General features: G+C 31.8%; 3 non-coding genes across 3 annotated transcripts; 2 read left to right on the forward strand and 1 right to left on the reverse strand.

The window, feature by feature from the left end:
- Positions 1-2,312: 2,312 nt before the first annotated feature.
- TRNAP-UGG (transfer RNA proline (anticodon UGG)) lies at positions 2,313-2,384 on the forward strand. Its single transcript has one exon. It is a non-coding gene; the product is annotated as a tRNA-Pro (tRNA).
- Positions 2,385-9,861: 7,477 nt separating this feature from the next.
- On the reverse strand, positions 9,862-9,933 carry TRNAP-AGG (transfer RNA proline (anticodon AGG)). The gene has a single exon. It is a non-coding gene; the product is annotated as a tRNA-Pro (tRNA).
- A 110-nt stretch (positions 9,934-10,043) lies between these two features.
- TRNAP-UGG (transfer RNA proline (anticodon UGG)) lies at positions 10,044-10,115 on the forward strand. Its single transcript has one exon. It is a non-coding gene; the product is annotated as a tRNA-Pro (tRNA).
- The last annotated feature ends 5,138 nt before the right edge of the window (positions 10,116-15,253 follow it).

Genomic DNA, 15,253 nt, shown 5'->3' on the forward strand with positions numbered 1-15,253 from the left:
TACCGTATTGAACCGATTTCGAAAAAGGAGAAAGTTCTATGTTCGGCTATATATATATATATATATATATATATATATATATATATATATATATATATATATATATATATATATATATATATATATTAATATATGTTCCCCGATTTCTTCGTCAATTATGGACCGATTTTCAAAATTCTTTTTTTGTTCGAAAGATTGCACTTCCGAAGTGTCCCATTGGAACCAAGTCATGACCTGAGGAGGAAAATTCTTTTTGTTATAGTATGTGAAAACTTTACTCCCATTAGATCATAACTTTCCTTGAACGAACCAACCGAGCAGCAAATTAGATTTGTTTTGTTCGTGATTTAATTTTGTGTATATGTCACTTACATCATAGTTTATTACAGAGATATAATATCAGCACAAATCAAATATCTCCGAACCAAGAAGAACTAGTCGCATTATTTTCGTAATAACTTCTTGTTAGAGTATAATATAAGATATGAGATATTGGCGTGTAACGTGATTGCTGAGCAGATGTGACGGAAAATCGAAAGTCGTTCATCGCAAAAGCCATTCGATTTGATCTTTAAGTACTAACTGTAGCATACAAGACCTCGTAGATATCGTAGACACCATCTGTGGTGTAACGGTTAAGCATTTAGCTCTCAAACGCAGGTCGGGGGTTCGATTCCCGGCATGGAGTTTAACTTTTTGTTGTTGTTTACCAAACAATCTAACAAACAATATTACTGTTTGGGTTCATTAAACTGTTTGTTATAACGTACTATTGCACGAAGAAGTAATAAAAATTCAGTTTTCAAATAAAAAGGAAATAAATATTGATTGAACCAGAAACTCAAACTAAGAAAGAGTCCTTAAAAAGGCTGACTTTAATTTTAATAAGATGTTATAACAATAATAGTTGAAATGGATTTTTAATTCATCTTATATTAGGTATGCTTTGCACAATCTTAGTTTAGCTTAATCAAATTATTTGATTACTACTGTTACTTTGTATTTGTACTAATAAACAAGCAAGACGAACGGTAACTTTTCAGAGCCGTAGGTAGAGACATTTCTTTGGTCAAAATTACTGTGGGAATGTTCTAAATGCTGTTTTTCTTGTTGTTGGGTATCAGCACCGCAGAGCAGATATAGAAGTGATCCCAAAATATTACCTTGTGGAACTGATATAGAAATAAGTTTGAAAGTTTGAAAAGGTCCCGTCATGTGAAACACTTTCTATTCTCTTTGATAACCTGAGAATTTTTTTTCGTATAAAACTCACTTTTTTAGGTCTTAAAATTGATTCAAGGACTTAACATGTTTATTAATGTCTTTCCGAATAAACTGTTCTCAATTTACGTACTTTGAAAATAGAAAAAGGGCCGTTTTTATAAATTAGGCTATTTTTTTAATTAGGTTGTTATATAGTTCGTGAACTACAATAAAAACTATTTTTCAGGGTAATTGATTTAATGTCAAGTTATCAGAAAGAATCAGAAAAGAAATGTAATACTTTTAATTAATGATATTATTTAAGTTGAGCTACTAAACGTTATTGCACTCTGTGTAAATTTACAGGAGTGCTCTTTATTTTTCGTGGTTTTGTTGAGTTGGTTATGCCATTTGGTTACGAACATTTACAACTCTGTCATAAGGATTCCATTTGTAATATATATTTAAAAAAAAAGGCAAAATCATCTCGTGTAGAAAACAATTAAAACGTACATAGAATATTTCTTGTAAAAGAAATTTCTTCAATTCGAAATAATACCATCTAAATTCAGAATGTTGTGTCGAGACACCAAGAAGATCTACGGTCTGTCAACGATTCAATATACGGTTATGGTGTACAAACAAATGATGCAAGATTTTTTGACATTAGTAGAATCAATATATTTTATATACTATAAAGATTTAAGATGCATAATTATTCATCACTGTAATCTCAACTTTCACTTTTCTTTAGTTTTTGTTACCTCCATCAGAATTATGTACCCAGTCAGCATTCAAAGAACCATGTTTTACTCAACTTTGGTATTAACTAGCATATTGTATCCTCTTGAAGGATAGAACATTAATTAAAAAATAAAATAAATACGTCATAAAGACAAATTAATTTTAAAGATAACCAGAAAACAAGCGCGGTTAAATTCCCTAATCCTTATTGCAATGAAACTTTCATTCAATCCAATGGAAATACTAGATAACGTAGCATGTGTTGACCCCCGATTATTTGAATATTATATATTAGTGAAAGTTTCAGACAAATTTCATCGTATATATGAATTACGTCTACTTATATTGGAACAATCTAATATGGCGGCTCAATGGTCTAGGGGTATGATTCTCGCTTTGGGTGCGAGAGGTCCCGGGTTCAAATCCCGGTTGAGCCCAACATTTTTGTTTTTTTTTAACTGAATTTATAATAGTATATTTATTGCTATTGTTTTGTTGTACTTACACAAATCTATTTATAAAGAAGTTATTATGGAGTTTTAGAATATCTATGCTAAAATTAAAGTAAAGGATTATAAACTTTATTTCGTATATTAAGGTTAATTGGATAATCATTGTATTGTGCAGTCATTGTGTAGCAATAAGTATTGGTAATAAGTAGCGCAATCCCATATTTGAATCAATCTGGTGATTAGATTTGGAAGTATTGTAGCGACCTTGAGGCATGTCGAATTTTACATCGTGGAATAACTGTCTACAAAATACCCAGAAATATAATTCCAGATGTTAAACACGGGCGGCGCCAATTAGAACACGATAACGAATAACTGGCAACCCCAAGACGTTTATCTGGGATGTGATTGAAGGATATTTTCATTCATTCAGTACTCGACCATCGTTTGGTTTAGACGTGCCACCACTGCCCAAGTCTCGTCTCCAGGTAACACCGCTGCCATCCGTTTTATTTATTTTGTATTTTCCACATTTTTATATTACTTCAATAAATAACGGTCACATAATGTAAACACCACTTTTTTTTTCGTTTTACCTCCATTCACCGAGCCATCTAATTTACCCTAAAGTATCTTCCAACTAACCAGTACATTTATTTGATTTAGAACCTGATCTGTTGTTTGTATAACGTGTTATTATTTAAATTAAGTGAAGTGAACTTTTATAATTTGAGAAAAAATGTAATTTGTTGTATTGAAAATGTTGTGTTGGCTAGTTTTTCTTGCAAACTCTCAAATATTATTCTTTCTAAGCTTCTATGATTCAAGATCAAATAATTTGTATTACTTTTGTTTAAGGCGATAGCATATTTTAATAGAATTATCAATTTTAATACAAAAAATGTACTAAAAAATTTAATAGAAAGGAAAACGAATTCCAATATTTCCAAAAAACTTTTGAGAAACTATGTTCCAGACATAATTAACCAACAGAATCAGTATGTTGAAGAAATTTTATCCACATTTACTTTTGTTTTACTTTAATAAAAATGCCGAGTATAAAAGGAAATACCAAAAAAGAAATTAATAATGAAGGTATTTTTGTCATTTCAACATATCATGTATGTGCAATTTGCTATTTTATTTCTCTATTAACGGCTGGTGAAATTCTTGATGTGTATATTTTTCGATGTTCAATGTGCAATGTTCTCCTCCTACATATTTACCTAAGTGCTTTCATAAAATAATTATCGGCGCACTATAATGCCATAACTGGGTCTTGGTAATCGTTCTTTTATTGATTTGTATTTGGTATTTAATTTTTTATGCAATTTTACCACGACATTTGGAGCAAGCATTATGAAAATTACTAGATTTAAAAAAATAATTAGCTAAAAGTAAGAATTAATAATTTTTTTAATTATATTTTTTTATTATTTAATTATTACATTGTTACTAGTTGTTTTCGTCTAACCTACAATTTGTTTTATTATAACTTAAATCTAGGTATATATTATATGCACCTCACTACACAACACTACACAAGATCAGATTGTTTGATTCTTTTGAGTCTGTGTCCTGTTCTGGTGGTATCCAAAAGCTGCAATATTTCAATATTTTCATGAGAATGGAGTCTTTCCTCGTGCCTCCTTGCAATTCTCTTGATTTCGTGACTGACTGTCCCTATCTGAAGGTCTCGATGTAGGTAATCAGTCCTGTAGTATTTGGGTACGGCCACAATACCTCTCAGGACTTTGTTCTGAAAAATTTGTATTTTATTTATGTTACTATTTTCAGAACATCCCCATAATTGAACTCGGTATGTCCATATAAGTTACATAATGTTCTGATAATTGTGATTTTCTTGCAATTAGCCAGTACATTTTCCTATATTTCAATTCCAGTTATTTACTTTTCTTCTTTATATGTTCCTTCCAGCGAAGTTTTGCATCAAGATTCATTCCGAGATATTTAGCGTTGTTGCTATATGGTTGTGTTTATACGGTCTGTTTATAAGTGAACTGCACATTTAGAGATTTACATTCATTAACTCTTATTTTCTAAGCTTGTGTCCAATTATTTATATCGTCACTTGCCTGTTGTAATTTTCGTGAGGCTTCTTCATTATTATCTCCGACAGCTATAATCGCAGTGTCATCAGCAAATGTAGTCATCGTGATATTGTCTATTTGTGGTATATCACAAGTGTAGAGTAAATAAAGCATTGGTCCCAGCACACTTGTTTTAGCTTCTTTTATGGTAGAGTAAGCTGCTTCTTGTTTGACTCTAAACATGCTGGTTGTGATGTATGATTTTAGTAGTTCAGTTTATTGTTTCGGTAGCATTTTCTGTAGTCTATGGACAAGGCCTTTATGCCAAACCTTATCGAAGGCTTGTGCTACATCTAAGCATTTAACCAAGCATACTTTTTATTTTCGTAGGCTTCGTTCGAGTGCCTGTTAATAAACCAAACTGGTGTGTGGATATTAGGTTTTTTCTCTCTATGATGGGTTTTATTCTTGAATTAATAAATGAAAAGTTATTAATGGGCTGAAAACAAAAGGTAAATACTGGTAATAACATTTCACAGGTAATACTGTTACATATTAATTATACCGATTTTTTATAATTACGTCTCATATTATATATGTTTAGTGCAATAATAATATATAAAATAAATGTATTGCTGGTGTTCTCTTGTATTTGTACCAATACACAAACATGACATGCGCGGTTCCCTTTAATTTTTGGTCAACTTTGGAGTATCTTCACACTAGCAAGTACAATTTGGTGGCAGTAAAATTATTTCATTTTCAGTCTGATCTGCTCTGATTTTTATCCAATTTAATCTACCATCGAGAGCTTCAGTAGATATAACTTCACTTCTTATTCTTGAAATGAAATTGTTTATCTAATCCAAAGCCCGATCCAAATCAATATTTTTATATATAAAACTTTAACATGATTATAATACTAATAAACTTTAGGTAATATAAGTCTAGAGGTCTAAATCGCCTTATATATTTACTTTATATATCTTTTACAGTATATTTTATAAAATCAATAACTTATTTAGCTGAATAAATCATCATACACTTAAACAAATGAAATACTTTGATGTAGGTCGTCATATTATGTGACTAGATACTAAATATCATGTTTTGCATTTCATTTGAAATAGGAACGAGAGACACAGATTCTCTGCAATAAAATTTTACCCTAAAATTACTAAAATTATCGTAAAAATATGTTATAGTATGTAAATGGGCTTGTATAATGCAAATGGCTGAAAACTTTATATATTTTCAAAAAAATTAAGTTATTTTATGGTAGTTAAGATGGGGAAGTTATCGTTGCTTTTTTCAATGAATATATCTTATCCATTGGAATTGGAATTTATATTTTGTTTTATTTTCCCACTATTTAGATAGTTGTTTTTTTTATTAACTAATGGGTTTATGTATGCTCGCAACAATTTTCTAAGCTCGATGAGGTGTTTAGGTTTTATGACGTAATCATGCTGAATCCGAAAATGACTTACTTTTTGTCAGAGTTTCTTGACAAAATGTGTAACTATGTTAAATGAGCTATTACAATAAAATAAAAGAGAATAAACTTGAAAAATATTATTTTATCTATAAACCACTAAAGATGGCGATAAAACTACTTGTTCAATTACAGGTTTGTATAGGTTTCTTTGATGTGCACATGATGATCTACAAGTAGGGAGGCATAAAAACACTCACTATGAAGCAGACTTGGTTTTTGAAGGTTTCATTTTGCTCATTCTATGGAAAAAAACCTGACGAATGAACGAAAACGAAACGAAACGAAAATACATGAAAATCAATTGAAAATGCTTAAACAGTTTTTTCAGATAAATAATAAACTTCTAAATTTGTTTGGAACCAACTTTCGTACTTTTGGAGCATTTTAGTGGACTTCAAGCATCTGAAAACCATTGTTTGATCTATACTAAATATTTCCGTCAATCTTCTGATGCTTAAACCTGTTTAGTCAATTTTTTCACATATCGATATTTTTTTATGAAAGAAATTTAAGACTTTTATTCCATAAAAGTATTATATATGGGAGAGACAAAAAACTGTCCTAACTGTACATTGTCTAACCTGTCAAGTAGGAAAAAATAGCCCTTAGCAAATGTTGACTTCGATCAAGAATCCTGGGCATTCATGGTACTTAGTTTTTCGTACTTAGTAGTTATTAATTGTGATGATAACCAATGTTTTAATAAACCGTAAAGGGGTAGATATTGAATGCTATAATATAGAAACCCACTCATTGCACATGACATATTCTATCGTGCATGACAGAGTATAGTGCACAATATTATTATTTTACTTCAACCAACAGTTAAACTAGAGCATGAGAAAAAGTACACAACTACTAATTATGAAACATATGTCTTGGGCAGCTGAAAACTCTGGTCTTTATAATAATTAACTTGCATAAAAATAACATTTTCCGTGAACTTGAACTAAAAAATATTCCCATTCATTTAACATTATGAGTTTCAAACCTTGGTTTAAAGCTACGTAATATTAATATTAAAACAGATCATTTTTGATTTAATATATGTTTGATTAATAGCTTTGGAACTCTTTTATGTTAGTAGTTATTTTTCAAGTTTTAAAACTTAGTAGCACAGAACCAGTAACATGTTTACTTAGTTTATACTATTTTAGGGTTAAAATGATGTGGCTCGGTGAATGGAGGTAAATCGAAATGAAACAGTGGTGTTTACATAATGTGACCGTTATTTATTGGCAATATAAAAAATGTGAAAATACAAATAATAAAATGGATGGCAGTGGAGTTACCTGAAGACGAGGCTTGGGCAGTCGATGGTGGCACGTCTTAACCAAACGAGGGTTGAGCACTGAATGACCGAAATACCCTTCAATAATATCCCAGATAAACGTCTCGGGGTTGCCGCCAGCTATTCGGTGTCGGGTTCCAATTGGCACCCCGCCCGTGTTCAACATCTGGGATTATATTTCTGGGTATTTTGTAGACCGTTATTCCACGATGTAAAATTCGACATGCCTCAATTCGCTACAATACTCCCCTGCCAGAATTTTACATAAAATTACTTCAACAAAAATACAAAAATGTTTGCAAAAAATATCAAATACAAAAAAAAACATATACCAAACAAAATGTGCTGTGTAAACTGGGCTTTGAAAAAATATGATAGTTCGAAACGGTTGTGATCTGGTACGGCTGTTGATATCTTCCGGTCCTACAGATACCGTTACATCATCGTCGCTTTGGCACTTGAATGTGGTCCATCGACGACGTTGAAAACAAGCTATTCTTCAGACAGGGCTCCCGTAATCGACGCTGTGGGAGGATCGACTGTTCGACGACGTGGTAGCTTATTTTCTTCGACGACGAGACGTTAGCAATTCTGGTACTTCGGCGAAGACATAACGAGTCTACGGTGACTGCAATCGGTACCTAGCTTCTGGAGCTGCTCTGTGACTAATCCGTAGTCACATACGTTAGGTTAATTCAGAAAAAACAAATAACGACGGTATCCGACCGAAGCTGCCCAAAGCCTTTTAAATCAAAATATCTGCCATTATGACGGAGACGGCGAGCGAAGGAAGACATTATGATTTAAACATAGCGCCGAAAGAAATGTTTAGCCGAGACGCTGATGATTAAGCAGTGACGTAAAAATATTCCAAAAGATTGTGAAATAAAAATTTTGACAAAAAAAAAATTTTAAAAAATGAATTGGAAATAATGAAATTAATCGGAATAAAATGAAAATGAATCTTGAAGGTACAATTGAAAAGGAATCGAATTAAAAAAATATTTAAAATTTTGAAACAAAAGAAAATATAACGGTCACGTAAAATACACCATTTTCTACGTACCCTCCATTCACGAGTCCAAACCCAATTTTGCGAAAGATCACGTCGGGGTCACCACTTTAGGGTTAAAATGATGTGGCTCGGTGAATGGAGGTAAATCGAAATGAAACAGTGGTGTTTACATAATGTGACCGTTATTTATTGGCAATATAAAAAATGTGAAAATACAAATAATAAAATGGATGGCAGTGGAGTTACCTGAAGACGAGGCTTGGGCAGTCGATGGTGGCACGTCTTAACCAAACGAGGGTTGAGCACTGAATGACCGAAATACCCTTCAATAATATCCCAGATAAACGTCTCGGGGTTGCCGCCAGCTATTCGGTGTCGGGTTCCAATTGGCACCCCGCCCGTGTTCAACATCTGGGATTATATTTCTGGGTATTTTGTAGACCGTTATTCCACGATGTAAAATTCGACATGCCTCAATTCGCTACACTATTAACCGCTATCTGCAATTTTGATCAACTTTCGGATGGATATGCGGATATGCGAATTCCGTGTCAATAAAATGCGTCTCTTTTTAGGACTTCCAATAATCAACCCAGCTTCTGATATCCTCAAAAGAACAAAACTGAACCATATACCATCGACCAGAGTAAATGATAAGCTGAAGGAGCAATATCTGTAGATTACGGGGAATAGTGCTGGATATCAGGTTTTAGCGTTTAAACATAACTTTTAACTGTTGACTTATTGCTGTCATCATTTCCGCCAAGTTTTAACATCTCATGGTACATGATACCTAGTTGGTTCCACCAAAGGGTGAGGTCAGCTTGGAGGTGCCATAGCGTATCCTGTCGTGTAGGTCAGTGCTCTTATTTTGGTGCAATTTCTAATGATTTTAATCGATGTACGGTGTTGGCAATGGATTAAAGCTGACTGATCAATGAGAAATGCATCAAAATCAAAACGCATAAATTCGTTATTAGCACATTTAAGTTCTTCAAAATAATTATATCAATACTTTTCATATTTCCTATCCTCGATTCTTTTGGTGTTCATCCAGTTGCTGTAGCGGAATTGTAAAATAGGACAGCTATTACATCTTCCTTTGCTAAACACCGTTTTTTAGTACAGAATTTTTCAGGACTACTGCAGATTGACATTTTTGAGTAGTCTATACTCCTCAATTCCTTGTTCTCAATCCATTTCAATTTGCTCCCTGTTGTTCCAAAATGTTCCAGTTCAGATTATTGAATTTATTACTTCAACACATTACAAAACACATGAATGAAGAAAATTCTAAAAAAATATTCAAAGCTTCTTCATAATGTGAAAATATCTTTTAAAAATAACATTGGAATGTATTATTGTTGTATTTTTACTATTAATGTTCTACTATTTATTAATCAACAAACGGTTTCCTCAAGAAGTCTGTTATTAGATAGATAGGTATCTGAGACTAGTAGTTGAAAAGTTATTAATCGGAAATTTAAATATATTAAATTATATTTAATTTTCATATGTAAAGGATTTCATAAACTAAACCGCTGGGACTTCAAATTATTGCCTAAAATCCATAAAAGATAACATCCAATAGACAAAAAAACATTCAAGGGCTCGTCCGGGATTTGAACCCGGGACCTCCCGCACCCTAAGCGGAAATCATACCCCTAGACCAACGAGCCATATGTTTAGGATATTTAATTTTTATGTACTGAAATCAGATGACCACTTGCACATCAAAACTGCAAAATACCAAATCAGGGAACAATCCGTTTCACAAAATAAACATGGCGGCTCAATGGTCTAGGGGTATGATTCTCGCTTTGGGTGCGAGAGGTCCCGGGTTCAAATCCCGGTTGAGCCCAATTTTTTTATTTAAAAGGAGACAATATTTATTACACTAAAAATCCAATCCTATTCTTTAGTATTGATTAGAACTTCATTCTGAATAGATTATCTTCATTTTAACTCTCACCATCGAAATATAATTAGTAAATAAATAATCCATATTTTCAAAAGTGGTCATGATTTACAATCTCTATTCGGTTCTTAGTAATATAAAAATGAAGTAGTTACTTATATTATTATAAAAGTGTTCAATATAAAAGAGGACATTAATGGTTTTTAAAACAAGGAAAATACACCACAAAATATATGTTATATTAGGTGCTAGCATGTATTCTGATCAGCTATACCTAACATTATTGGTAAATGTACGAAATATTAATAAAATAACTGCTATATTCGACGATTGTTAACCTTTTGCATTCCGTAAAATAACAGCATCCTTCTAGTGTTATTGAGTAATTCAGTTCGTACAGACGCCTAGATTAATGGATTGGATTGAAATTAGAATAGATTGAAATTTGCATTTTCAACATTCAATACTTTTAATTATTGATTTGAATACATTTGCTGCCAAATCCAATGGAATATTTTAGAAACTTTTAACATTTCGTGATTTTTCTCTACCATATATGAATTTTTGATGTCAATGACAATAAACGGCTTGCATGGTACTGCTGACCAATTGTGCAACAACCCAGTTCAACCTCTTAATGAATTTGATCTTTCAATCATTTTAACAACCAATGAATCTACTGTTTCCACACAGTTATGTATGATGAGTATTATTCTGTTTGAAGAGAAATGCGCAATCAAAATGGTAGCGGGACCTTTGTCCTACCCTATATTTGTAAGTATCAACAATTTTATTTTCATAAGCTCATATATCAAGTATTTTGCTCGATGTATCCAAGTTTCTCATTAGTGACCACAGTAGACCAGTAGAGAGTTGAACAAATAATAATCTGAAGACAACAAGTCAGAGGAAGACTTGGTATTGAGTGAAAAAATCCAATCAAAACAAGCATTTTAAACTGTTGTATTAGCGATGTAGAGGAGGATCTTATCTTGCAGAAGATTTGATGTGTGTTTAAACTCGTTGGAAATAAGGAGAGCTAAGCTACACATCAAAAATTGCCTCTGAATGAACTATATTCATGAGGCTCATGACTATTGTTTCAATAAGTTTATTTCAAGATCAACATGACTCTATGCATCATTCATACTATTGTCCAACTTTTCAACTTTTCCTCCCTTATACCTTGTGAATGTTTTATGGTATGGTAGTTTTCCCAGTCTTGAAAAGTATTAGGCCAGTTTTAAATTTATTTAAAAGTACAGGGTGATATTCGCATTATATTAAAAATTATTTATAATTGGTCATATGACAAGTGATTGAGCATTGCCATGATGTCACTTCACATATGAAAATTGCTTTAGAATTGAGTCTTAACTTCAAAATTCACGTGAGACCCAAATTTCTTGAGGTTGAATTATTCCCATGACTTTCAGATGTTTGAAAATGGTCGATTGTTTAACAGCAATGATTTCAAAAGCTTCTCTTGTGTTAGACTTTGAAATATTTGTCCAATTATGTCTCCAGTTGGACACATTTCACATTTCAGATATAGAGGTTTTCTCGTTGTGGTTTTTCGTCTCAAAACCACAATTTCTTGAGCAAAAATAAGATTTTCAAGTGTTATGATTACCAAGAACAAGAGATAAAATAACGAAAATGATATTTCAATATACAATGTGATATTTCTAATACAGCAAAAAGCTATATTGTTATGAGAAGTGAAACAAATATATGTTACTATAAACAATTTTATATAAGTGGAACCCTATACAACATTATTATCCGTATAAATTTTTGTTACACTTATTAGCTGTATAATTAACACAATAGTAACAGGTTCTACTTTTATACTCATTATATTTTCCATATCCATTACAGTGAATGAAACAAAAAAGCCCTAACCTCATTAAATCCTAAACGGTAATGGCTCGTTCGAACCAACGATATCTCCATTAATCACGCGTAACAAGTTCAACAAACTAAATACCCTACACCCGAACCCTTTTTATAAATAAACAAACCGATATCGGACGCTTCAAAACACCCATATTGTTACATTATATGGGGTCATTGTTCTAATCGCACAGGCCGTGACGTACGATCATCCAGATGTTCAATTTTTTTTTCTGTCAGCTGTTCCGTCTGGGATTGGCCAGGTGTCTTAAACAGCTGAAGGTTGGCACGTACCAGATGCAACGATGAGGTTCGTGCAACAAGTTTAGATTGGTAACATCCATGTCACGTCGAATGGTGTTAATTAGAAAAAAAATTACGGGAACGAAAACAAAACAAATGAGGTATTTCTGGAATTTCAAGTTGTTTGTGTTATCGATGTAATTAATATGGTATCATTGAAAATATTTGATTCATATTAATCTAAGTGGATCTATATAATTTCAAATATGTTGAGTGTTGACGGACAACATTTTTTAAATAGTCGTGTTAGTAATTCAGAAAATGTTATCATATATAATACTTAAAAATATTCGAGTGGAATGTTACCCACGGAGTATGTTATCTGTTTCTTAAGAGGATGTATTATCTTGGATTTTTCCGATTATTGTACTAATTTATATAATGCATCATGAAAGCTATTTTGTGACAAAATCGAATAAAGTTGCGTGATAAAATAATGCATAATAAATACTTACCAACTTACTTTATTTATATTAGATCTATTTATATTACTCATAAGTTATCTCTATCATATAATTATTCACACAAATATATCAAATTCATTGCCCTGTACCTTTTTAAATAGACTGTTTGATTTTTGATCATTATTCAAATTCACATTTCCAACTCTATCTCGTAAGTTATTTTTAATTTGCCTGAACTACAGTAATGTTCTGCATTTCCTACTACTACACATTTATTTAGTTTTCATCAACATTCACTTTTATATATTACGCAAAATTAAACAAATATATGCAACAAAAAGTTGTTCAACTAGTATTTTTCAATTGATCTCTACGTATATATTGAATGTTTTAAGGGTACATTTAAGTTCAAATGCGATGCAGTGTAATGGCATTTAATCATGTATTCATTAAAAATACAAGTATTAAAGCATCTCCATTTCACAATGCCGGCTTTTCTAATTCAATCGCTGTATATCATTCTGTGCATCACAAATAAATTACTTGTTATAAGAAATTGGGTTGAAAATATAAAGAATATTCCCTGTATGAGGCACTAGTATTAAAATCAGCACTTGCAAATAGGTGATATCAATTCCAGTATTGGCATCTGATGGAGCAGCGCCACTATAATTTACCTGTAGTGACCTTGAGGCATGCCGAATTTTACATCGTGGAATAACTGTCTACAAAATACCCAGAAATATAATCCCAGATGTTGAACACGGGCGGGATGCTAGCAGCGCCAACTACGAAATGATAACGAATATCTGGCAACCCTCAGACGTTTATCTGGGATGATATTGAAGGGTATTTTCGATGATAAACACCAATGTTTCATTTCGTGTTACCTCCATTTACAGAAACCCTAAATACCAAATGCGTTTCATGGGTTTCCGCAGAAAATTTCTTTGAACCAATCAACAAAGTAAGGGATGTGGAATATATAATGCAAACAATATGATAATCGTTAGTACACACTGAATCAGCCAATAACACTGAATGGAAAACTTTTATTTTATCTAGGGCAAAGTCAAACCCATTGAATTTGGCAGTAAATAGACATGAATTTAACAGAAAATAAATAAAGCACGGTCGTAATGCGGGACCAAATAAGACATAACAATAAAAAGATGAGAAAAGTGTGAAAGATGGGAATGTGTAAAGAAGAGGAGAAAGACTTAGCAAAAATTATGATAACTGGTTACACTTCAGCTAAAGAAAATTTATACATTCTAGAATACTTCATTAGTAGAGCAGGAAGGTACATATACACATAAACAAGAGAAAGGCAGTGGGCACAAGACTAAGCTCAATTGAAAGTGATCAATGCTTAGTACTAATAACAAATATACACTAATGAGTATACACAATACAAAAGTCAACAAAGAAACAACAAGTGAAAACCAAAAGAATATTCAAATTACACAATGTATATATAAATAGTCATACAGAAGACAAACAGCCAGATAACTATGGATTTATTTAAAAAAATCAATAATGAATTCAGCGGGATGGATGTGTGGTGATAACAAAAGACGAAAACAGCGTTTTTTTTATTCGATTTTGATTTTAATATAACTTCTCTGATAGATAAACTGCGCTTTTTATCATAGATAAGTAATGGGAAGTACAACAAATAGTTTGAAATTAATTCTTGCTCAAAAACAAGAAAAAACTAAATAACTTTTCTTTAAAACCTATTTGGGAATGATCAAAAACAGGAAACGAAAAGCTCTACGTACTTCTGGAGAACAAGCGACGTATTTACGACACCTTTATCCACTTACTAGCTTTTAATTTTAAGGGCAGAAATGTTCCAAGTGGCTTATAGAAATTGTTACAATATCTTATACAAAACTTGTACAAGCGGCAAATTTGCGCTTAAATATATTGAGTAATTTGCGATAAATCCTAAACAAATATATATTTTTTAGGATACCAACACAATATACCCTCCTAATTGTTGTTGAAATATAGAAAAAGAAACAGAGCTAATTTATTTAATTAATTCCTGGAAAGACAAAACAAATAACTTTAATTAAAAGCGAAATGAGGCTCAATTGTCTCTCCAGAGGAATCTTTGTTGTCAATTTTAAAGTTAATCACAGCAATATAAATAAAAGCAAAACGGAGCATTTATTTTTTCAGATCTTCATTTAGTGGATCACATTTAAATATAAAAAGACAATTAAATAAATTTCATATCGATTACTTGTTGGTTGTATTTAGTGGAGTAGAGAATTTATGGGTTTGTTGAAAAGGTATGAAAATGGCGAACAGTCAACAAATAATGATCGATGAAAGGATTACTTTTACTCGTATTTTCAAGGCATTGTAATGCTTCAATATACATACTATTTATTAAACAACCAACATAAAAAATTAACGAATTGATATGGTAATTTAAAATCGTTTAAGTATATGTTGTTGAATAAT

The sequence above is a fragment of the Rhynchophorus ferrugineus genome, unplaced genomic scaffold (assembly GCF_030347505.1).
Source record: "Rhynchophorus ferrugineus isolate W39M unplaced genomic scaffold, kcgeb_rfMv2 rfM6, whole genome shotgun sequence".
NCBI classification, from domain to species: domain Eukaryota; kingdom Metazoa; phylum Arthropoda; class Insecta; order Coleoptera; family Curculionidae; genus Rhynchophorus; species Rhynchophorus ferrugineus.